General features: G+C 35.7%; 1 long non-coding RNA gene and 1 pseudogene across 2 annotated transcripts; one reads left to right on the plus strand and one right to left on the minus strand.

The window, feature by feature from the left end:
• Positions 1–1,022: 1,022 nt before the first annotated feature.
• LOC110732458 lies at positions 1,023–24,936 on the minus strand (annotated as a pseudogene).
• Positions 15,608–19,347, plus strand: LOC110732459. 2 transcript variants are annotated; one of them, XR_002513488.1, is made up of 6 exons: positions 15,608–15,941; positions 16,031–16,136; positions 17,037–17,637; positions 17,892–18,373; positions 18,539–18,803; positions 18,921–19,347. It is a non-coding gene; the product is annotated as an uncharacterized LOC110732459 (long non-coding RNA). The 2 variants fall into 2 exon arrangements; XR_002513487.1 differs by having other exon boundaries at positions 15,622–15,941; positions 17,892–18,115.
• Positions 24,937–26,250: the final 1,314 nt, after the last annotated feature.

A 26,250-nucleotide genomic window follows, 5' to 3' on the forward strand; every position in this document is an offset into this window, starting at 1 on the left:
TCTCCTTCCTCCTTTACTTCCGTACTCTCTTTCTCTCCTCCATTGAAGCGAAGGAGTCCTCCATTAAAGCGCCTACCAAGCTAAGCCACATGAAGAAGAAGAGGAGGAGATTGTTGAATTTGATGTCGAGTTAGAAGGCAAAATTGTTTAACATGATAATAATCCTCCTCAAGGGGTGGGGGAAAAGGCCAGATATAATCCACTTTGTTACCATTTCCTTAAACCAAAACAAAAAAAAAAAAAAAAACACACACACACACACAAACCCACCGAAATCACTCCCTCTATGTTTTACTTACCTATCACCTAATTAGACATTCTTCTTTTGAAAATTTCTCCGTTAACTTTTAGTTGCAGTATTTTAACTTTCACGTTTGTCAATATATCTCTGATTATAGACATGTGAAAAAATCTAAAGATTAAATATTTAAAACATATATATAATAAATCGAGATGAATCTAATTAATAAGATCCTACTTGACTATTTTGCCCAACAAAAAAAGTCAATAAAAATAAAGATTAGTTATAAAAATGTGAATAGTATATATATATTTTCAAGTGTTGCAACTAATATTGACAGAGGATATATATATATAACTCACAACAAAACCATATTGCAACACAAAAAAGCTTACAAGGTCGTTTAAAATGAGATGACATTTCCATATCTACGCAAGGGTATGATTGTCAAGAATTTATTTCTTAGTTTGCGTTCAAAAGCCTAGCCAATAAGTTTTGGGTGTCGTGACAAGCTATTACAACTCGACCATAAAAACTAATTATGTCGCGCGCGTAGGCTTCTCTAGTTACAATAAAATTAATATACTCCCGTTATACACAAGACTACAGTAGTAACTGCTCCAATAACTAGTAGAGTAACTTTTTTTTTGGTGGTATTTACACAGAATTATTTTCAATATCTAATGCTCTGTCAAATTATGTCATGTTTGCTGCAGTATTAAACAACGGAGTATTAATTAATTTATAACCAAATAATTTAAAAAAAAAAAAAAAAAAAAGGTTCAAACAAATATTCAAGACAATATATTTTGGTGCGAATATTCAAGAGTCAAGACAATGTGCATACCCATAAAGCTTAAGTTTTTTCCATAAAGCACCTACTTACATGAGCAGAAGTGCACAAGAGCAAAAGACAAGTACCAATGAATAAATAATCAACTAGCTCCAGCTAGTACAAAAAATTCAACCAAGTCATTGTGCGTTGCCACTTAAATGAACCAAATTTCGCTACAAAATTTCTGCCTATCAAAGATAGGATGCGGTGCTAGCAGCCACTCTTCCACATTAACAACATTTTACTGAGAAAGCAAGGCAAGACGGCAATCCTGTATACTGGAGGAGAAATAAGAAGCTTAACGCGCTAATTCCCCTTGAAAAATAATTCTCAATCTATCAGTCATGTATTACTTTCACTCTAGCTGCAGATGAAAAACTGCACAACTCTGCAGATCTACTGTACAGCTTGGGCATATTTACAAGTCAAAGGCGGGATATATCATGCATGAAAGCCTCGGTCTGAATTGGGGTACATTAAAAACTATGATTCATGGGACCAAAAGCTGTCTGGGTCTGGGGTAAATAGAGAAGAATCAGGAGTTTCCAAGTTTGCCAAGTGCCAATCTACAAAACGAGCCTGAATACTCTTTAAAAGCAGCAGAATTGAAGGCAAAAGCCACCATGCAACATCGTCCCTGTTAGCATGTGTAAAGAAATTTAGAATGCAAATTTAAGTTACTAACTACTAAAAGTGGGAAAAAGAGGAAATAAAATGAAGAAGAAAAACTATTAGTAAGTCAACTGGTTAAAATGTTACAAGGACAGATGAGAGTAGGAAAAGTTGGCTAACTCGACCTTTTAGCAATCCCAGCACTTTTCTCTTTCGATGCCTGGACAGAAAGAATAGTGTAGTAAGATATGCCCGATAGAAAAGCCACAGCCTGCAAATAGTGAAGATAGTTTAAGTGTCAACAAGGGTAGTCAAACCCATAGAATCTAGATCCAAGAGTTGGTAAGCTTATATTCGACCAGATCTATCTCACTTATGGATTATCATGCAGACACAGATTTCATTTCTAGTTGTAGAGACCTGGTCAAGATTAACAGCAACTTGAAAGGAAAAAAATCAATTCTCAACAGTTACATTATAAGGTAGGCTTAAGCATACATTCGAGCCGTCATGAGAATATACTAATGTCTGAAGAACATCAATCATAAACCTAATTCAATAAATAGGAAAAAACAACTTACTTTAGAGACTCGTCAACATTGATGTTAAGTGAAACAGGATAAGGCATGTTGTGGATTGTACAATCATCAACCACTACCCAAATTCCCAGTTGATTATAACCAGAAGCAGTGGCATGAAACCAACCAAGATCAATCCTCACTCGATGAAACTCTAATTGCGAATTTGCATGGCTATTAATCCAACAAATGACAGGAGCAAGTGTTGAGCGCATGAATCCATGCCGGACTGTCCTCAACTGAGCATTTAGACCAGCCACCAAATGACTCCAGACAGAAGTTGGGACATGCTGAAACAAATATGGCTCATGGTTATACAATGCATCACATGTCACTGATGAATTGGGGAAGGGGAAGATGACACACCTGAGCCATCAGATTAGTCAACAGTGCATCACTATGAAGACTATAAGGAGACATATAACAGCCATCACCACCAAAAATTATGCACAAGGGAAACCTCTTTTGTATGATTGACACAATGTCTACACGCTTTTCGTCACCACCAAGAAAGAAATCAATATATGCAACCATTAAATCAGGTGTTCCTCCAACCTACAATGACACCATTATAATCGCATCATAGATAAACTTGAGGAGAAGAGAGCAGAGAGAGAGCCAATTCAAATTTTGTTAATTAACGCCTTTCCCTGTTTACCTTCTCACACATATACTGAAATGCATGTAATTAGAAACTTCAAGATGAAACAAAAATTGGCATAGGAGTTCGAGTAATTGCTACAGAGGAACACTTTTTTTTTTTTTTTTTTTTTTTTTGAAAAATACACAATATGATTACCTTCATCCCTTTGTACAATGCCCTTGCTCGGCAAGAGCGTAGACACGAGTGATCATATTCAGACTTGACATAATTCTGGAGACGTTGGATTTTAATTCTACGACGCCATTGCTTCCATGACCAAGCACAAGGATAAGCAAGCACTAAAAGCATACTGTAAACAGAGCCTTCCCACCAATCATATGCAGCAATAGAATTGATTTCATCAATGAATCTATTAAAGGCATCTTCATACCTGGACGAAAAGTAGAAAAAGCTCATCAGGTAATGTAAATGCTGAGACATGGATCATATGATTATGTGAATCAGGTTGAGCAGCATAAAACCACCAAATTCCTATTCCATCAAATTTCAGCTAATAGAAGGATCATCAAATCATACATCAACATTCCTACTCTTCTACGTCTTAAGGCTACGTTCTCTTCAACTTATTTAAGGTGCTCTGGATTGAATTTAGAGATCTAGCTCGTCTGGTCTAAATCTTTCTGGTATGAAACTGTCTGGTTTGGTCCAGTCAAAAGTTATTATCTTGTTTGAATGGTTATCTTTATACTTTTGTCTGCTCTGGTCTTCATTTCTCTGGTCTGGTCTCATTTTATGAAGAATAAGTAATAATACACCAAAGTCTCCCCTTATAGTGCCTCCAATCTCCAATAAAACCAATCTTCCTGTTAAGTCACTAATTAAAGACACAGCAAGTCCCAAACAACTTGAAGATAAGCATAAAAGAGCTATGATCAACTTCACCACAGATATCTGATCTACATAGTTAGTATTCCTTGTTTATATTCTGGTTCCATCTATTTTTACCTTCTCTGTGTATTCAAACTATACAAAATATCAAGGTTGGGCCATCTTCAATTTATTTATTTATTTTTACAGTGATAAATTAACAACCAGGTAAGATCTAGGGATAACATGATATTAGCAGCCTAGCTTTTCCCACAGCAAAGAAATTCATTCTGAAATCCCTCAACACACCTTTTTTTCAAATATAACAAGCAAATATAAACCCTGCCACGAACAAAGACTAGTGCCTTTGAAACAATATAGGATAATTATATTTACAGAAAACAAGGAATCAATACATGTCAAAAGAAGTGATGAGGGTTAGTAGATAAACATGATTTGGTAGTGGAATCAATTAACCATTTAGCGTAATTCTAAAAGAAGTGATGAGGATTAGTAGATAAACATTTGGTAGTGGAATCAGTTAACCATTTAGCGTAATCAATACAGTACATTTGGCTAGAAAATAGTACAACTCAGGATGAAGGACAGAATGACAAGGGCCCCAAAGTGGAAATGAATTTGCTAAATGAGCATGCAAACAATTTTTTTTTATTGATCCTTACGATCTCCCCCCCACCCTCTGTTTTAATGGCCATGGCACTTCTAATCTAAACATTAAATTGTTATAAAATGTGGATCTCGATCACATTGTTCCCTAATCAAGCACTCATATATACAGGCTTCGTCTGGTTAAAAAGACACCACACAGACAATGTTGTCAACTCCCTATTCTAGAATCTTTTCCACCTGACTCCAGGACATTCAGTTTTGGTTCAGTGTCAATACTCTGTTTGAGACTACAATAAAGAGAGCAGCCTTTAATGAAGAGAAGCCAATTCAAACTGTCAACAGCAATCACTGCAATAATAATTTCACAAAAGGGAGAATGAATAAATATCTTACACAATCTCCACAATTTCATCAGGAGGAGAATATGAAAGGTGCCAGGGCTCCCTGAAGGTGTTTGGACCCGCAAAGTACATCCTGTAGACATGGCTCTGAGTTTCCTCAGCTCTATTGGGTCCCTTAACCTGGGATAATGAGATTATTACATGCACATATTAATACAAGCAATCCATCCTCTGGTAAAGAAAACTAGTTTGACATCAAGACCATACCTCTGATAAAGAGAGAAGATGGGGATACTGGTAATCAAAACTACGCTGCTCAAATGAGTACGTACTATGACACACAGAGCTTGATCCAACCAATTTGATACGCAGCAAATTTAACAATAGACCTAGGATCACCAAACAACATAGGAGGAGAAGGGAAAATGTCCAAGGCCCGCCAAATGGATACATCAGCTCCTCGAGGGGTGTAAAGCAGTGGGGCATTCTGTATTTGTCAGAATACATTTGTATGGACATGATGGTTGACTTGCCCCACCTGCATTATTGCTTCAACATAAATCAAAAGCCAAAAAGGAAAAGAACAAAAAAAAAAAAAAAAAAAAACAGAGATGGATTTATATATCTGTAAGAAAATTGCAATGTATATATTTACCTCGTACATAAATAAATTCTGCACGGTGGGGAAGTGTTTCTTGAGGGCAAGGACTACAAAGCTGTTCATCAGAGCCATCAATATCCTTAAAAGTTCCGATAGGGCACTCCTATAATATCAGGGAAATAAAAGCTATTCAACAAAATGTCTCTAGCATAATTCAAGAACACGTTAATTTATAGCCCATCATGAAAAATCACATCAGTGCAACCCTCATGATCTAGTATGATTGATAATTTTATACTTGTCCTACTCCCTCCATACTTCCATAGATATAAGTTAGTTCAACTTATTGTAGACATACAAATTTAGGAGGGAAGGAGAGAGAGTGCGGCAATTGGGGTATATGTAAGAAAAGTTGGAGAGAGAGTGTATCGGGATCAATGTATAGGATATAGTGTTGTATGTGGGGGTTTGTGTTGTACAAAAATGTAGGAAACGAAGTATTATATCAGGGAAAAGTTGGTAAATAAAAGGTTCCAAAATAGAAAAAAAATAATAATAATAAGTGTAAGCAACAGAAAGGAATGGATGAAAAATGAAAAGTCAAACTAACAATTAGGAACGGGGGAATAATTTTAAGGGAATTGTCGAAAATTCTCCCTTCATTGACTGCTAACTGCTAAGAATTGTGAAATGTTATGGATTCTCAGCTTGAACCACATCCCTTAACTAAGAAGTCATTACAAAATTTACAATACACTATATGAAAGTGCTGCAAGGAATTTAGAAATTGCTACTATCCAAATCAGCTAGGAAAGAGCCTTCATATTTGTCAAATAGTGGTTTCTCTGGCACGACCCTACAAAATTGAACACTATCAAGGGATAAGACGGAGGACTTCACAAACTGTAGCTGCATAAATGAAGGGTAAAATCATCCCCGTACGAAAAACAAAAGTTTAAGGTTCACTGTGACATCATCCAGCAACCACTTTCACTAAGGCTTTGAAGGAAACCCAAGATACATGCACTAACTGGCCAGACACACTAAATAATAAAGAATCTTCCTTTCATTGCAAAAAAAACCTTGTTTTAACAATTAAAATCTAAGTAGTAAGTTTTAAAGGCAGCAAACTCTTACATTGCAAAATGTACCATAAAGTCCCTTAGGGCACTCTTTCCCGGTGATTGTGCCCTCTTCTCCATAGAAACCTAAGCTATCCCCTGCTCCTCCTCTGTTAACAATAAGTAAAGTTGTTATTCAACCAACCTAAGGTATCCAATTTAAACTAGCATAAAGCTTGAAATTACTTTTATAACAACAATATGATAGTAAAATTGCAATTTTAACGAGACAAAACAAACAAAATCGAGGATTCCACAAAGAAATGTTCTTTCACCTAAACGGAAAAACTTATGCTGCCATTCTAAATAAATAATTCCTCTGTACTTTTTTACTTGACATGTTTCTTTTATCACGCTTGCCAATGCAAAACTTTAACGATTAATGACTTTAATTCTCCATACGTAAAAATTATAAAAGTTATATATTATGATAGTACTTATTGAGATGAATTCAAAAAGATCTCACATGAATATGTTTTTCCTTACCTATTATTCACAAAAGACAGTCAAAAGAGGGGTGGTGAATAGTACAAAAGTCAAAGCAAGTCAAGTAAAAAAGAACGGAGGAAGTACAACATATATTGTGGGCCTTATGGCTCCAGGAGAAAAGAGTGATTCACAGTTGCAGTTTAAGATTTATTCATGGAAAAAAAACTCGACATGGCATCTCTACAATAACTGAAAGATAATCGGAGATTAATCAAGAAACCAGAATTTTCAGACAGTCGGACACCTGCACTTGATAATGATCCATATTCTCCTATATGTCTCACAGATCAACCATTAATGATTCAGAGACAGGGGAGTGAATTTTACAAGTTGCTAAAGTTTAATTGGTGACAACTAATATATCACATGTACAATCTGTAAGCTCCATGCCGGTTAGAAACACGAAAAAACACTGCGTGAGAGGTGTTGAGCACAAATCTGAAGACTATCAGATTTTTTTGATGATGACTGATTATCAAACTAAGCTGAGAAATACTTTTCCAAATGCATGATGATACATGTACATACGGCCAAAATGATTGCTATTTAAGTGTTTTGAGAAATCTAGTTGTTTTCCCAGTATTGTCAGATTAGCTAATTCTAATACATTCTTTCATTGTAATCAAATCTGATCAAATTACAGTCAACAATATCAAAGACTACTAAAAGAGAGGTTTTCAATGGTTTCTTCTTGGAAAAACAAAAATCCAATTGTAACTTGACTAAAAGTACGAGGCATGTAAATTTAATGAGTCATCGTGATTTAGTCCATTTTAATCAGTAACAATAACTTCAAAACAATTTTAAAGCTTTCTTTTGACTAAAATTCTGGGTCAGTCTCTTCACAAAAACTAAAATTCAGTTCATCAATACATGAAGTTCCAGCACCGACTATCCTAAATCCTACCGGCTTTATATATATATATATATATATATATATATATATATATATATATATATATATATATATATATATATATATATATATAAACTGGTTTAGCATCCTAAGATTAAAATGTCAGAAGCAGTACTAACAAAATAAAAATAAGAAAAACACCACCAGTATGACAGCATGCCTGGGAGACCCATGACCTTAAATTCATTGTCAGTTAGAATCACGTGTAGATAGTATCAAGAGATGCTCCAGGTGTTAGGAATGGTTCCCTTTGAGTAAGAAGTTGACAGATCAATTATTAATGTATCTTGTTCTTTGTTCTTCCCTTCAACATAGATAAATAAATTTCTAATAACAATTTTAGTAGTATTGATAATGAAACTTATACATACCCACTGTAGATGGTGCCATTTACTACGGCAAAGGGAACATATTCATCTCCAGTAATAATGTCTGACCAATGAAAATGAATTCTTCCACCACCGCCGCCGCCGCCACCAAAAGGACCACCTTTTCCTCCAGCAGCTGATAAGCTAGATTTTTCAGCAAGTACGAGTTCTTGCAGAAAAAGAAGAATTGTACCACCAGAGCCCCCACCAAGACTACCAATTAAAGCTCCACTGCTATTATTTATCTCTTGATTATAACTTTGACCATCAGTTCTTAACGATCCGTACATATCAAGTCTGAGTAATGGCCATTGTATTGCCCCAATCACTGAATATTTAGAAATTCAAAGGGAAACACGGAAATGAGCTTTTATTCTTGTAGATATATTTTTAGGAAAATCACTGGTAAGCTCTCAACGAGTAACAGGAACTATGCTTACCTATCATTCCACCCCCAGCCACATGTCCATACGACTCGTTTGGACCCTCAGATCCACTTCCTAGCTCACAAGGAAGATTAGCATTGCCATATATACTCCCACCTTCACTTATTGTTCCATTGAACATCCCTGAACCTCCCTTGCCTCCATGCCCAGCACCGCTGCCAGCACCATCTAAGAATCTTCCCTTACCATTACCTTTTCGACAACCTGGAAAACAATAATATAATCATGAGGCCAGGAAATTAATTTTGAAAGCTTTTACAAGATGTTAAAAGGAAACTCCTTTAATGTGAAGAAATTCGCAATGTATTCAGAAGCATGATCTATTGTTTCGCAAGAGAAGCTAGAAGCAACAATTTCCTGATTTTACCACCTCATAATAAAAGGCATGTATAAGTAGGGGTGGCAATTCGGGTCCGCAAGTCGGGTTCGGGTTAGGTTTCGGGTTAATTTCGGGTTATGCTTAAAAACTATTAAAATTAGTGTAAAACTTAATACTATTACAAAATATGAAATTTGGGTCAAATCGGGTCGAATTCGGGTTGTTCAGGTTCAGTTCGGGTCGGGTTCGGGTGTCTCTTAGTAACTTCGGGTCGGGTTATCATGTCGGGTCAGAGATTGCCAGCCCTATGTATAAGAGTATAAAGCAACAAAACAAGTAAACATCAAATGACAACAAAAAGATATATGAAATTACCAAACTAATGAATGCTCCATCCAAGAGCAATAAAGCAAATAAGATAAAGTAGTATCAGCATATATAAGGCCCAATTTATACAACAGTTCATGCAATAACACTAATTTATAGCTGTATCACTGTATAAAAGCCCAATTTATACAAGAGTTCATGCAATAATACTAATTATCAGTTATAAGATATCTTAAAGATGTTTATAAGAAATTTCATGTAGAAAATTACAGAAATAGCAGCAGTAACAAGTTTAAAAAGAAAAATTAACTGAAAATGATGGAAGTACTTTATTACCTAGTTCCGATGCAGTTATCATCCCATCAGCACTCACAACAATTGTCCTCGCCCTATGAAAGTGGATTATACTTCCTTTTACAAGACCATCAACAAGAATGTCTTCGACACGGCATATCTGCCACATAGAAATATGTAGTAGATAAATGTTGCCTGCCCATATCACCAGCTCCAAGAGACTGTGGAAGTCAATTGTACTGAATTATTATGTAACATATTTAAGATATGATTCTGTCGAGAAGGACCACCGTAGTAGTGGCAATTCTCTAAGTGGTATAGAATTAGCACAAATCTAGGTTAGAGAGAGAGAGAGAGAGAGAAAAGAAGTACCGGAAAAGAGAGCTTGAGGCAATATTTTGACCATCAAATTGTTAAATGTCACTTATTATATGATAATATTTTACCATCAAATTGTTCAATGTCACTTGTTATATGATAATATGATATTAAGATAACATGCTAAACCCTGGTAAGAGTAATAGCAAAAGGTATAGCAACAAACAAGGTGATTTACAGAACTATCCATAGTTACTTGAAATTGGGAATACCGGGGGTAAAAAAACAAAGTGTGGGAGAAAATTGTAAAAGTAAACTTTACTACTTTCTTTACATTATTAGAAAGAGGATAAAGCAGTCAGTAGAAGGAGATGAAGATTTAGGAAGCACTTCCTAGTGACAAAAATTGAAAAAGGGTTCATACTGATTTTCTCATACAACTAGGAAACAGATGTACAATTTCTCTTACTTGTAGTGAGAAGGATGTGGTACTGTTAATATGACAATCATCTGGTGGATTTATTAAATCCATTGGGCATATCTGATTCTCACAAAGAGAATTTGTTACCCTGCATTAGATATTCAAAATTGGCAGTAAGAACTATATCATTAAGGAAGGTCAACTGTCAGTCTGTAGTCATTTATCAGAGACAAGTAAAGAATAAGGCAATCACATGGTTTTACTAGCATCATCGTCCAATGGTGCCTGAAGTAATGAACCGCGTCCAAGCTGCAAATGCCCACAAGAAATCAGTGAGTATGCAAGTAAACAAATCCCACAGCTAGTAACAAGTACAAGGTGGTGTTGGTGAAGCGATGCAGCCACACAAAGACAAAAGACTAGAAAATGCAGTAATGATAGTTAAATCTCCAAGTAGCAGTAGCAATCAGCATAAACATTCACCAGCATTAGAATACGGAAACTTTAACAATAGGTACTAACATATTCTCTAATTGGATGGAAGAAGCTAAAATTGATATGAGAAAATCGGGTTTACAAAAGAGCATATAGCACTTGATAGAAGGAAATGGAAGGAGAGGGTTTTGTTCATGACAACCGAAGATAAATTCTTGGTTCATGCAACAATCCCCATCAAATTCTCTTCAATTGAATAAGATCGACACTTTTTGAACTGCACTAAACCAAAATGATATACAAACAATAGCATCAGAATGTGACGAGGCTGGAAGGAAGATAGCTCATGCTTAAAATAACGTTAACAGAGGCTGCTCGCTTTAAAATTCTGGCACTTCCTCAGACCAAATACATAAAAATTGCAATAATGGTACAATGCCAGAGAGGCATACACACTCTAATTAGTAAAGAGAAACCCTTGTCCTATTAGACAAGGAGACTAAACAATATGTTCCTTTAAAATTCAACAGTGAGCACATAAAACAAAGGACATGGTACACTCCAACAAATATAAAATTAATAGAAAGTGAGAAGTTTTTGCAATGTCTGCTACAAAGCTGAACTTTATAGAAGAATCACTGGCCTCATTAGCCGCCAAAAAAAAAATATCTATTAAAGCTAAGCGTTATTTCAAGTTAATATCCAACTTAAAATTCCTCCTCAGTCCTCACTTTGTTGCCAAAACCGTGCATAGTAATTCAAGATATTTTCAGAAATCGTTGTAAAACAGAGTAATTCTTATCGCACTGCTAATATAGTAAATGTACAAAAATCATGACAACAGAAGTATCCATGGTTGCAGACATCTTGATACCATGTATATATGTATGTGCATATATATGCATACATATATATATGGATGTAAGTTTTCTTCAACAAGGCCAAATCAAGCTTGTGCATACAAGGAACATTCCAGAGGACATTAATATTATTTTTTTCCTAAAGTATAGATTAAATCATCAACTACTACTTTTAATTTCCAAAAGCTTATAATATTAGCATTTGATAAAAGCTACCTCTACCACAACAACAACAACAATTAGTCTCAAAATGATTTGGGGTCGGCTAACAAAATAGAGAGTGAAATCCTAAACTTATTTGCAAAAAAGGCAGTTCCAAAAGCATCCCATTAGGCCGTCACATGTGTCGTATAAGAATACTAGAAGAGCTTGAGGCAACAGAGTAAAAGAATTAATTAAGCACCTGAAAGAATAAATAGAATGATGGGGGCAAAAACGAAATTGGAGATGAAGGGCTCAATTATCCTTTTAGTCCAACAGTCCAACTTTGACTACGTGTACTGAAATCAGGAAGACAAACGTGGAGTTGAGGAAAACAGAATGATTAAAGGTGGGAGATGAATGTAACAGAGGAAGGTTCCTAAAATTTCCGTAATCAAAGCTTTTGCTAAGGACATCCACAAACAATAAACTAAGCAAGCCATGAAAAACATGTTAACATATCCACATAAGATCAATCATCAGCGTGAGGTAAGTTAAGGAGAAAGCACCACAAAATACTACAATAAAATAGTTGCTCACTGAAACACAAAAGAAACCTTGTGGGAACCTATGCTGAAAAAATAACTCCTTACAGTGATGTTATAAAACTGTGACAGAAACAGCCGCTGACTTTTGATTAAGTCACCATGACCAGTCAGCTTCAACAACCCTTGACCAAATAGTGCCAAATTTGTGTTTGAACTTATAACAGAATGTTCCTGCATGGAACAATGGGTAATTAGCCTGAGTGCCTGACTAGTGATGAAAAACAAAAGTCATAGGGTAAGAAAATAGAAAGATTGATACCCTTAAGACAGCAAGATTTCTAACTTCAAGGACAGAGGTTGTGACAACAGCTTTGCCGCCATCAATTTGGATCTCAGAGTTCCACATAAGTAACATTTTGACAATAACTCGCAGAGAACCATGGACCTTCACTCACATGACAGAAAATTCCGAATCAGCCAAAATGAAGATGGCAATGTAAGTCTTGATTCTTAGCACAAGAAAGTCATAAATAATAATTATTTAAAGACTGATTTGATCATGCAAAAAACATAATGAAAGGAGAAACAATTTACCATACAACTAAGCACTAGATCTATTAGACTATTATTGATGTCCATTGTGAGTCATTACATATTGAAGTTTTAATGGAAGACATTAGTGGGATATAATAAAATTTGAAGGAACTAGACTTTGGCAAATGGAGCACATGTAGAAAAGAAAATGGAAGAAAAGCGAAAAAAAAAAATTCATAACTAAATTGAAATTTTAATGAATGCAACCCCAGAAAATCCCAATAGCATAAAGACTGACGATAATCAGGAGAAGATGGACCACAAACAAAGGTAAACTGCCATTCAACCCCTTCTGTATAAAAGCCTCGAATGAAGGCAGGACAACCAGTCCTTACACCTAAACTTTAAAAACAATTGAGAATGAAAACTATCAAAAAATGCAAGCTTAAAAAAAGAGAAAAAAGAAAAATGCACACTTTAAGCAAGCACTATTTCAACTGGCGTATAGGTTTTCAGCTTGCTAAATTAAAAAATCAAAGCCTATAGTATTATCCTAATATTCTAGAACATTTTCTTCAAGAGAACAAAAGCACCTAACAAAGATTTTTCCAAAATCAAACTTTGCTGCTCAGCATCTTGGACAAGCATCCTTCCGCCGTTAAATCACTAAGGCCGACTTTCATCCCTGCTCGACAGATTTCTTTATGATAACCCATCTTATTAAACCCAAAAACTGTAAGCAACAACCCTTGAATGCAGACATATTGACTTAAATGAAGTAACATGTGATATCCATAATCTCCAAGTCTCCAGTACCCAATTAGAATGATTATATTGCCTCTAATACTTTAAATCCTTCATCGTAGGTATAATAAAATAATAACAAAAGCAAACCAAGGGGACGCATAACTGGAGTCAAGTTTAGGTTCTAGGCAATACTTGACATCTTTATATTGCAGATAAATTGCTGCCTGATAACGTGAGTGCCTGAGTTTATTTATCTTTGATATCTTTTTATTATACTCATATACCTCATTTATAATTAACAACGACAACAACAGCAGCAGCAGCAAAAACAAGGGAGTGTTGACTTCACAAACAGGAAGGCTGGGATAAATATAATTATGCCCCCCATATCACTTGTAAAATATTTGAAGTTCCAAAATCTATAAGAAAAATTACACACAAATATAGGACCCTAATAGTAGGATATTTGGATGGCTTGTTAAAAGAAAGCCTAATACATATTCATAAAAAATAGCAAACCCTTGTTGTCAAGCAACATTAACAACAAAATTTGTAGTTGCTGAAGATTAGAATGTGGACTATGTGATCCAATGAGGTACAGCTTATAATACGAACATCAATTAGCCACCACACAATCAATCAAATATGAGATAGATTTTTTATAAACAGTGTCACCACTAACCCCAAATAATCAAGAAGAAAAACAAAGTACTATCAGTACTACTCAGAGTAAAAAGACAGTAATATTGCAACCAGCGCATATAAAAAGTACTCAGAAAATTCTATTGAGCAAACCTTCAAGAAACAATACACTTAGGCAACAAGAATTATCTAATATAACATGGTGAGAATAAATGTGCAATCTAGCCTCCATACCTGTATTTGGGAGTCACTCATGAGTAGTTCTTCAGCAACAATCTCAAACTCTGAGACAGGACGATCCATCAACCCAAAGTTGATACTACTCTTGCTAAGCACACTTAATTGCCCGCTCAGCTAAACGATGAAGATCAAATAGCCTTCAGTAATTACACAAGTAGACAGCAGTGTATTGGAACTTACTAATGATCAATGCTTTGGAGATATAAGGTCCAATGAAATTTATTTTTTTTTTCAATTACAACCAACAAAAACACCTTATAGTAAAAATAACAAGACCAAACTCTAGTTAATTACAAAGTTATTGCCCAACTTTCTCTCATAGGAGAAAAGATGAAGCCAGATAGTCACATGGGAATTTTGGGGGACATTGCATACAATCATCATAGGCAATCTAGTCAAGTTGAAATGTAAATTTAGCAAACAGCAATCTCAAGATGGAGCTCAATCTTGAAGAAGCTTAGAGAGCTGTAATGTCTACATCAGTGACCCTAAGTAATCTACACTAATAAAGACGCTATTGAAAGAGCAAATCAAAAAAGAAAAAAGGGTGAGGTAATAAGGAATTTAGAATTGAGATTGGAAATACTTAGATATTTTCTACAAGATATTAGAATTTTTTTTTTTTTATTGGAAATACTTAGATATCATTTTTGGTTCATGTAGCCGACCCTACTTAAGGGATTAAGGCTTTGACTGATTGATTAATTGATTGGAAAGGAACAAGTGATACCCCCTCCGTTTTTTAAAGCGTTACATTTTCCTGATGCGGCCGGGTTTTTTTGGAATGTTCCTTCCCATGAAAATACTAAACACAGTATAGGAATTTGGAATGGCTACTCAGGGAGAGTGAGAGAACTTAATTTTAGGGCTGAGCAAATATATTTGCTAATCCGAAATTCCGATCCGCATCCAATCTGAAAATTTAGGATAACCGATCCGAAAACAGTTTCGGATCGGATATCCGATCCGAAAATTTAGGATAACCGATCGGATATCGGATATCGAAAATTTCGATTTCGGATATCCGAATATCCGAAAAAAAGTCGGATATCGGATATGATATCCGATCCGAAATCCGAAAAAAACACTTTTTTTTACCATTTTAAAATATTTTTATATTATAACCCTAGATTTGCTCACTATGCTCAGCCCGCCTCTTTCTCCTCTATTTTCTGATTTTCTCCCTCCTCTCTCTGTCTCTCATCTCAGATCTAGCTCCCTCCTCTCTCTTAGATCGCTCCTCGGTCCTCAAAACTCCTCTCAATCAATCCTATTTTCAATCAATCCTCTTCTCCCTCCTCTCTCTAAGATCGCTCGTCAAATAATAATTTAGGGTTTCGATTTCTTGAAGATCTTCGCACTCTCACTTCAATTTAGGGCGAATCTGGGTTCGTTGGAACCCATGTATCCATGGCACTGCGGCAGCGAAATCCAACGACGACAAAGATGTAATTGTTGTTTGCAAGGTATTTTTCTCTCTACTATGATTCAATATGGAGCTGATGATTTCTTTGGTTTGCTTTTTCATTGATTTTGAATGATTGTTAAACCATAGATTTCAAAGAATCGGAGCGTTTCTATGAGGAGTTGACAGGGGAAAGTTATGGTTGATATTCGCGAGTTCTACGTTAAGGATGGCAAGCAAATGCCTGGCCGCAAAGGTTTTTTTCTCGAACTTTAAACTTTTAGCTATTTTATTTAATTGAATTGTTGTCTGTAATATAGTTGATTTTTTAGTGTGAAATTGTAGTTAAGTTTTTCTAGGGTTTATGTTTTGGTTGTTTAGTAAAATTACAGAGAATCATAATCTGGTAGAAGTTTTCTTGATTATTTTTGTTTATGTTGAGTATATTTGGTGGTTTTGAATAACTGTTGCAATTTAGATTTTCTTGGGTTAGGTTTTCCGATTTCATGGATTTTGTCATAAACTAGTAAAGTAAGCTCTACTGTTGTTGATATTCAATTTTTATTTGGTGAGGTTTTGTGGCTTAATTTATAATTATGCGCTGGTAAATTATACTCCTTCAACCAATCTTGGTAGGATTTCTTGTCATCTCCATGACTTTACAGAGAAGTATTTTTTTGTTGAAACCTTAAAATATGTGTGTGTGTGCGCATGCGTGCGTTTGGAAGGGTTGGGGGGACCTCATTGGGGGTGAGATAAAAACTTCAATAGATGACATACCCTCGTTGTCTCCCTGAATGAATGTATCTATGTGAGTACCCATCTTGGTTGCCCATCAACTGTTTGACTTTTTGTATTAATGACTGTTTTCCTTGAATCGTCGAACTTTTTACATTGATATATGTATATTGTTAGGGGATGTCCTAAGTCGAATTCGGATTTATAGAAGTCTAGTAAGGTTTGGATTACCAAGTTATTGTAGGTATTTCTTCATTCAAGGAATTTATCGACTTTGGATAAACTTAAGATGAACTGGGTTGTATAATGCGTGATTATAGACTTAAATGGCCTATATTATGGATTCTGTGAGCTAATCCTGATGTGGGTTATTGTAGTTTCTCTTCCCCTGAGTAACTTGAGCAATCTTTTGTAACAGCTTGTTTGCAGGAGATCAATGGATTCATATTTACCAGGATATTGGATTTGACATCATACCTAAGCAGTCCACTCCTTCACTTACTTGGTAACAGGGGCGGATCTAGGGGGGTTCAAGGGGGTTCATTGAACCCACAGATTTTTTGGAAAAAAATTATAAGTTTTAATTTTTTTTTTTTAAAAAAAAAGAAAAAGGGTTAATACAAATTTCTGTGAGAATAATAATCACATGGGTAAGTTTGGTGCATTGGTAAGGCTTTGAATAATAGAGCAGCGCGCCCTTTTATAATGTCTTAGGTCTTAGGTTCGACTCCTATTGCCCTCTTTTTTTGTACTTTTTTTTTTTTTGTTCTTTTACTCCTTACATTCAAATTTCAGATTTCAGAAATCAAACATCGACATTTCTTATTTTCCCCAAATTCCCAAACACCAAAACCCTAACCTTGACACCCTATGACCCTAGCCAGTAGCCACTAGCCGCCGCGGCACCGCACACCGAGACACCAACCGGCGACCGGGAGCACTGACGACCTCACGGAGTGACGGAGACACGGACGAGGGACGACTGTTCTGAATTCAGACTTCAGAGTTCTTCTACAATTGTGAGTCCTCTTAATCTCTTATTCCTCTACTCCTATTAATTCTTAATCTTGGTTTGCTTGTTTTATTTTTTAAATTGGTTTATGGTTTTGATATATTGTTGAATTCTTGAATTGTTGAGAAATTGAATTGTAGAAACTTAGAAGTTAGAATTAAAAAAAATTTACTTGTTTTTTTTTTTTTGAAATAAAATTTTTACTTGTTCTGTTAATTGAAATTTGATAATTAAAATTTACTCCTTACATTCAAATTTCAGATTTCAGAAATCAAACATCGACATTTCTTATTTTCCCCAAATTCCCAAACACCAAAACCCTAACCTTGGCACCCTATGACCCTAGCCAGTAGCCACTAGCCGCCGCGGCACCGCACACCGAGACACCAACCGGCGACCGGGAGCACTGACGACCTCACGGAGTGACGGAGACACGGACGAGGGACGACTGTTCTGAATTCAGACTTCAGAGTTCTTCTACAATTGTGAGTCCTCTTAATCTCTTATTCCTCTACTCCTATTAATTCTTAATCTTGGTTTGCTTGTTTTATTTTTTAAATTGGTTTATGGTTTTGATATATTGTTGAATTCTTGAATTGTTGAGAAATTGAATTGTAGAAACTTAGAAGTTAGAATTAAAAAAAATTTACTTGTTTTTTTTTTTTTGAAATAAAATTTTTACTTGTTCTGTTAATTGAAATTTGATAATTAGAAGAAGTTTATCCTGGATACGCCACTGCTTGGTAAGTTCTCTATATATATATATGAATGATGTGATGCCATTATATGGTATTACAATCATAGTAATGACAACAGATTAATTTCTTCACTGATTCTAAGAATCGTGTTATAAATGTTCCTTGGTTGTTTATGTGTTTTACTAATTTCATGTCTTTATCTGCCATTAGAGGATTTGTACTGCGGAATCTTTAATGGACATTTGGAAAGCTGTGTGGCTCTTTGCTTAGTAGAGTATTCAAGCTCTGCAAGTTTTCATGAGCGAAGATCCACTTTTGGAGAATGCTCGTCATCTTCCAAACATAATGTTGCCACATATAGAGGATTACAGAGAAGAGCTCTAAATGTCAAAGAGCCTTCGTGTGTAAATACAAATGCAGAAACAGATACGGAAAAGGGACAAACTCATGGAGGAATGCCCCTTGTTTTTGGAGGGTGATGTTGCTTTTTCTCCAGTTCTTATTTGCTTATGCTTTTACACGTAAATTAAAATTTTGATATTAATTTTCATTGCTGCTATATTAATTTCATTGCTTTTCTGACGGTTTTCAGCTATTCCAACTCGTGTATGGGTCTGCAAGTGTCAAACTCAAGTGAATAACAACAAATTGAAGGGGTTGTAGAAGGAGAATTCTTCGTGACTTAGGCAGTGGCGGCGGCTGCTGCTGCTTTTCTACAAGTTGCTGCTGGATACTATTGCTGTGACTTTGATGCTGCTGCTACTGGATACTCCTATATTTTAATTTTCTATCTAACATAATTATAGATTGTAATTATACAGTATATAGTGTATTATAAACACAAATAATATAAAATTTGTAACATTTATGTATATGAATTAGTTATAGGTTAAGGCTGAAGCTTATAGTCAGTAGTCCTAATACTCCTTTGTCCTTCTCTCCTAGTGAGTCTGATTCTAAGTCTGTTATTGATCTCGATTTTAAGAAGAAAAAACCTCCCTTGAATTTGGTATGTTTTATTATTTTTTTTTTAATATTTTTATTTCTGTTTTTTTTTATTTTTAAATTATTGTTATTAAAAAGGGTCCACAAGACAATAACGTGTGAAAAAAAAGGGTGTAAAAAAAGGGTGAAAAAATAAATTTTTCCATTAAAAAAACCCTCTAATTAAAGAATCGGATATAGGATATCCGACTTATCCGATCCGAAAATTTTGGATATTCGAATTTTTAGATATCCGACATTTTCGGATCGGATACGGATATCAAATATCCGGATTTTCGGATATGGATATCCGATCCGAAATCCAGTTTCGGATCGGATATCCTATCCGAAACTAGGCCTAGAACTTATGATAGATGAATTATGATGGGCTGCTAAAGCGCATTCAACAATGTCAATTATGATGACAAAAGGAAACCAAAAGGACTCGATTTCTGCTGACATATAAACTGTCTTACTGCAGAGATGTCCATCTAATATATGCATCATAACATTAGTTTGTTTTAAGAGGACAAATTTCCACAAGCAAATGTCAAATTTAATAAGCCAGAATTCTCCTCCTGGCTCTTCATAAGCAAGGAAACGAACTATAATCAACCAATGGCCACTAGTACAGTTTCAATAGCATGCTTAGCTAAAATACCTAAACTATAATTCACAAGAGTGGGACCAAAATTAATAAATGGATAAATGGTAGAAAATAGGTAATACCTGAACTCTGGTCCACAAAAGTGGGACCAACACTTTTGCGCTGTTTTCTATAAAGACTTTGGACCATAATGGAGTGAGAGAAAAATCCAAAAGAGGAGTTTCAGTTTCTGTGCCTAGGTTGTCGTTGCTTACTCTTAAACTGAGAAGAGTAGCATCAAAATAAGTTCCTGCTGCACCAGCGTTATCAGGCCACCCAATACTTTGACCACCTGCAATAGCAAAGGTCAATAACTTATCTTCCAGCTTCTCCACCAACATATCTATTAAAATAATCCATATTGCATATATGATACATAGTACATATTAATAAACATATAAATCTAATATACATAAGGCATTGGATTTTCAGGGGAAGACACAGATCTTCTAGTTGGGAGTCCATGGGACGAAGACATTCTTGCTTCGCCATGTAATTTTTTTAATTGGGAGTGTTTCCTTATGTGGGCTCTAGGCTAAACTAATATTCAGCATGACTGGCTCATGACCTAATGTTATTAATACTTGTTTATTTCTTTAATTTTAAATTTTGTAGGAATTTCTACACAGTGCCCTTAAGTTCTAGTTATTTGAAAATGGTACACCGTATACCGTACACACACATACACCAAAAAAAACTGTAGACATGAATACATGATACCCTTCATTTTTCTTCAGCATCTCCCGTCAACAAACCGTTAGATACTTGTAATTCTGGTCACCCCCTCCCTTTTCTCCCTTTCTCCAATAGAGCGCCACTCACCTCCTTACTTCTCTTTCCCTCCCAGTCCATGACAGGATTGGCAACCACCTTATATATGGAAGCAACCCCTCCAACATTCACCATCTTCTCCTTCCCCTCCTATAAACATTCACCCAGCACCACAGACACTAAAGGTGCCATCAGGGAACTCTTAATAACTCTATTGCCCCTCATGAGTCAGATAAAATCTAAAACTTCAATTAAAATATGAAGGCCTGGTCAAATTTGAGCGATGTCCAGGTAACTGAACAAAAAAAAAAAAAAAAAAAAAAAAAAAAATCATTATTGGGAACAGACAGACTGACCACAAAAATTGAACACCAACACCAACACCCAGAAAATCGAACACACGGCAAGAGGAATCAAAAACTATTTAAAGTAGGCCACCGGCAAGATACTTGAAGTGAAAGCCAAAAGGTGATAAAATTTTACAGACACGAGAAGAAGCTCTTTGTTTTTGTGCATTTTTTTTTTTTTTTTTTTTTTTTTGAGAAAATTATTTTCGTGCAGTCAAAGGGCTGTTTTTCACAATAAAGGGAACAAAAAGGACTGTATAGGTAGGAGGAGAAGAAAGCCAATCATGAGACCAGAAAAGACCCAATTCACCCGAAGGAACCAAGAGGGTGTCTATATTGTACAAAAAAGGACTAGGGTCAAAAGTAAGTCATGTCTCTAATTTACATATAAAAACACTACTAACCAAAATCCAATCCCTAATTCTTGGATCACTATACATACAATTCCACTTCCAAGGATCCCACTAAGGTAGGGGTATGGTCATGTGTCCAACCTTAAGCCTTCAGCTGCTAGAATGTTTTATACTCGATCCATAAATTGGATAGAGAATACATTCTCTTGACCGATACAAATTAAGCAAATTGCAAAATAATTGTAAAACAACTTTCATGATGATTTACTGATTATCAGAAAATAAAATCTAGAAGCCATAGCATAGCAAGCACCCAAGTAAATCTATGTTGGACAGAAAATGGAATGAAACAAAATTCATACAGAAGATTTGTCGTAATATTATGTCTGCTGAAAGCCAAATTACACCACAATTGCCAATGAGATTCATGGTGTAATATATATCCTCCACTGAAATAAGAAGTCACCCCTTTCACGACGAAATTGAACCAGAAAGCACAGTACCGAGCATTTATGGCAATTCATCCCAGCTTACAGAAAAGAAGAAAAGGGTTGCCGTCATAAAGAAGGACAGACATCCAAGTACAAGATTAAAAAAATGATCTATTTGTCTTAAGATGATTGGTAATAATTCAAATTAAGGATTTCTCAACATCTCTTGATTTTAGCATCTAGCTACTTTTCAAATTGAGATAGTCCGCAAAAATGAACTTGATTAATTAAGTGTAGAAATCAGAGATGTAAGAAAATAGAACACTAGAGAAAAGCAAGCTAATACATACTGTTGGTATGTAATGAATGCCAGCTAGAATACTTTATTAACAGAATTGAGCCAAGAAAACATTTCGCACTTAATCAAGTATTTTGCAGTTTCTTCAAGTAAAAAGGATTAGTGACCAATACTAACCATGCACAGTAACTATAACATCTTGTACACTGTAGCAACGAAGTGAAATTCTTCCGCCTCCACCTCCTCCCCATCCTCTTCCACCAGCTGCACTGATAGTACCAAGACCATTCCTAAACGCAAGCATTTGAATTGATTAAAAAAAAACCACCACAGAACTGGAAGGGGCAAGGGGGTGAGGGTATCAGTGGAAAGTTCTTTATGGGCAATATAGGAACTCATCAAGAAAATAATGCGGAGTACAATTTTTTCTCAGGATATCAAAAAATAAATGTTAATAGAAGTGTATATGCATATGAACCTAAAACCAAGTCTGTCCACAAGAATATGCCAAACTTCCTACAGAAATCTGGCAGCATGTCCAGAGTTGTTCACATTGGAAACTATACAGGTATTATACAGAAGCTCTGAAAGCTGTGGTTGTGAGAGGTAAACTTGGGGCAAGCTTGACTTCATTTAAGTGCACTTGAAGATGAAACTGCCCACCCACCCCCTACCCAACCCCCCCCCCCCCACCCCCCACCCACCCACACACAAAAAAGATTTATGATTGACCTTTTGAGGCATGGGATCTATGGATTGGTGATTAAGGGATCCGAGATTCAAAGCCTTCCATGTACAGTCAATTGCCTATGAAGCTCCAATTAAAAGGGGTGGTCAAACACTAGGAATAACATTCAGTTTCTCTATATGAATCATTCAACAGAAGAACATATCCATAGCATGAAAGTCGGTTGGAGAAGTAGCATCTACATTTCAAGTATACATAAATTGCATGCCTATGAACACAATGGACACAAGGTTCAGTATTCAACAATCAAGATAAAAATGTAGTATGGCCCTAAAAATTAAACACAGAATATCATATGAGCAATAGAGTCCCTTCAGAATGTACTCACAGCTTATAAGCAATTATGTAGATGCTCCCACCAGAACCTCCACCCCCACTTGCTCCTCCATCACCACCTTCAGCAAATACAGACCCATTTAAGTACAACTCGTCTTCTACTACTAGGTTTACACGTCCTCCACCATTCCCTCCAAAGGGATTTTGGGCAGATCTACCACTTCCTTTGCTCCCATAGCTCCATGGATCGGATACATCAGACCATGAATATACATCTCCACCCCAAGCACCTAGATACTCACAAGAAGCACCCCGGCCTCCATGCCCTCCCCCAGCTCCTGCATATCCAACAGGGGTGCCACTAGTTTGTGAGGGTGGTCCTCCACTGAGTGATGTAGTATTTACGGTAGAATTCTGGCCAATGCTCAAGCTACGGGCGGATATAACAACTGAACCAGCAATAATAGCAGCATTAGGTCCAACTCACATTCCCAGATACATTGAAGCTTATGGAACATCCTTCTATGGGGCATACAATTAAAACATGAGGTAGTATCTCCAAGTTTCCGATACCAAAAGCATATATACTTGAGTTCAAATGTACATTAGAGTTAAGCAAGCAAGTAGTATTGAAGGACCCAACACCTTCAAGGTCCTCACAAGATACCAAATCAACTGAAATTTTGTCATCATATTCATGAACTCTGTTTTCCAAATGATCACTCAGAATCGGTATAGAGCTATTGCCAAACAAAACTTCAAAATCATTTTCCCCGCCTATATACCAGCCACAAACACCACTAAATGTAAAAAATAAAAGCTGTGCTAAGAGAAGACTGCAATACAGATACCAATGAGAAAACAGAGGAGGCATCCGCATCCACTGTACAGAGTACCACCGGAATTTCCTGCATACAAGCAGAAATTGTGTTTAAGATATCACTGAAAAAATCAAAATATCAAAGCAACAAATTGACCTAAGGCAGGTATGTTGGGTTATTTGCAAGGTTAATTTGGCCATACTCAATATCCTGCATTTGCCCATCAAGCTGATAATAACTTACCTAAACACTATTCATGGACCAAAGTTATATTTAATGGGATTTCATTTGAAACTATTTCACACTCAAATTTACAGAATCCTTTAATGCATAATCTCAAATCATTCCTAGGCTCCAAATACCACCTATAGACAAGAACACTATAATACCATCATAATTTCACTCAAGCATTAGATTTAATAGAATTAAAACCCTAAATTTTCGAAATTTATCAAACAGAAAAATCTTCCAATAAATGCATGCAAGTAATTCAAAATAATTCCAGCATTCAAAATGGATTCAACATCTCATTACCAAAATAACACTCAATTCATGTCAGACAACCAAAATTCATCAAAAATAAAACATTAAACCCTTTTCACGAAATTATAAACCCTTCCGAAATTCTCGTTTCAAAACTCAAAAAACGCTCAAAATTCCAACAATCAATCAAAAAACAACAAATACTTATAAAATTCTTTAATAATTAAAATAAAATAATGTAAAAACCCAGAATTGAGAAAGCAACATACCAGAGTTAAAGAGAGAGAAAGACGAAAATTCTGGAAAATGGGATGATCAGAAGAGAGGAAGAGACGAATAATTCAGGTGAAATTATGAAGAAGGTGGCTTTTTCTCAATGAAAATTTAATTATAATTAAAAAAATAAAGAAGGGACAATGCCAAAATGAGTATAGAGTGAGTATTGAGTAGTAAGCTACTAAGCTAGTGACGCTTTTCGAGTCCAACCTACTATTACGTCAGATTTATAGGTTCACCTTATTTTGAGGGAAAAATTGTCAAACTCAGCGTTTTTGGAAAACAATTTCCCAAACAAGACGCGTGGCAAAACTATTTACCAAACTAAGCTTTCAGAGTAAAACGCCAACCAGGGTGGCGTTGTACCCTGGGCAATTTTTTTTTTTTAATTTTTAGTCAAAGGTAAAACGCCATCAAGGGTGGCGTTTTACTGCTGGGCAAATTTTTTTAAAAAAAACATTTACACAAAAACGCTAACGCCGTTGGCGTTTTACTTTTAACACAAAAGCGCTAACGTCGTTGGCGTTTTAGAGTGTTGGGGTTGTCGTTGTTGCTGTTGTTGTAGTTGTTGTGGTTGTTGCTGCTGTTGTTGTTGCAGCTCCTGTGGTTGTTGTTGTTGTTGTTGTTGCAGCTCTTGTGGTTGTTGCTGTTGTTGCTGTGTAGCTGTGTTTGTGTGCAGAGATAAAACGCCAACCATGGTGGCGCTTTAGGGGGGTAAATTATTTTCAAAAAAATCACTCATGGTAAAACGCCAACGGCGTTAGCGTTTTTGTGTAAATGTGTTTTTTTAAAAAAATTTGCCCAGCAGTAAAACGCCACCCTTGATGGCGTTTTATCCTTGACTAAAAATTAAAAAAAAATAAATGCCCAGGGTAAAACGCCATCCTGGTTGGCGTTTTACTCTGGAAGCTTAGTTTGGTAAATAGTTTTGCCACGCGTCTTGTTTGGGAAATTGTTTCCCAAAAACGCTTAGTTTGGCAATTTTTCCTATTTTGAGCCTTTGGTGATATTGACTGCTCTTTATCCTATGATTGATACATTGTCATTGACCTAATTGGCATTTTCGGTGGAGAATATCTCACCCGATAATTTACAACATAAGAAGATTGATTACTTTTCAGGTTGTTTTAGTACGGTAAACATATCTTTAACACTTATTGATTACTTTTTAGGTTGTTTAAGTACGGTAAATATATCTTTAACATGTCAACTTAAAAGAAATGGAGGAAGTACAAATTTAGATCTAGGGGCTCAGCAACTCCACTGCCCAACCAAGTATTTGCTCCACCACTGCAAATTCCAAGAGAGGCCTCTCCATCAACATAGTACAACCTCTTTGATACTCGACCATATGTTGCAAAAATTAGGCGTCACCTCTCTAATAATAGGAGGATTAAAGGCACACATACAACGGTAACCAACTACTTAACCATATAAATAATGTAATCCGATTTCAAAAGAAAAATATATAATCCAATTCGATTATTA

This window comes from Chenopodium quinoa, unplaced genomic scaffold (assembly GCF_001683475.1).
Source record: "Chenopodium quinoa cultivar QQ74 unplaced genomic scaffold, ASM168347v1, whole genome shotgun sequence".
NCBI classification, from domain to species: Eukaryota; Viridiplantae; Streptophyta; class Magnoliopsida; order Caryophyllales; family Amaranthaceae; genus Chenopodium; species Chenopodium quinoa.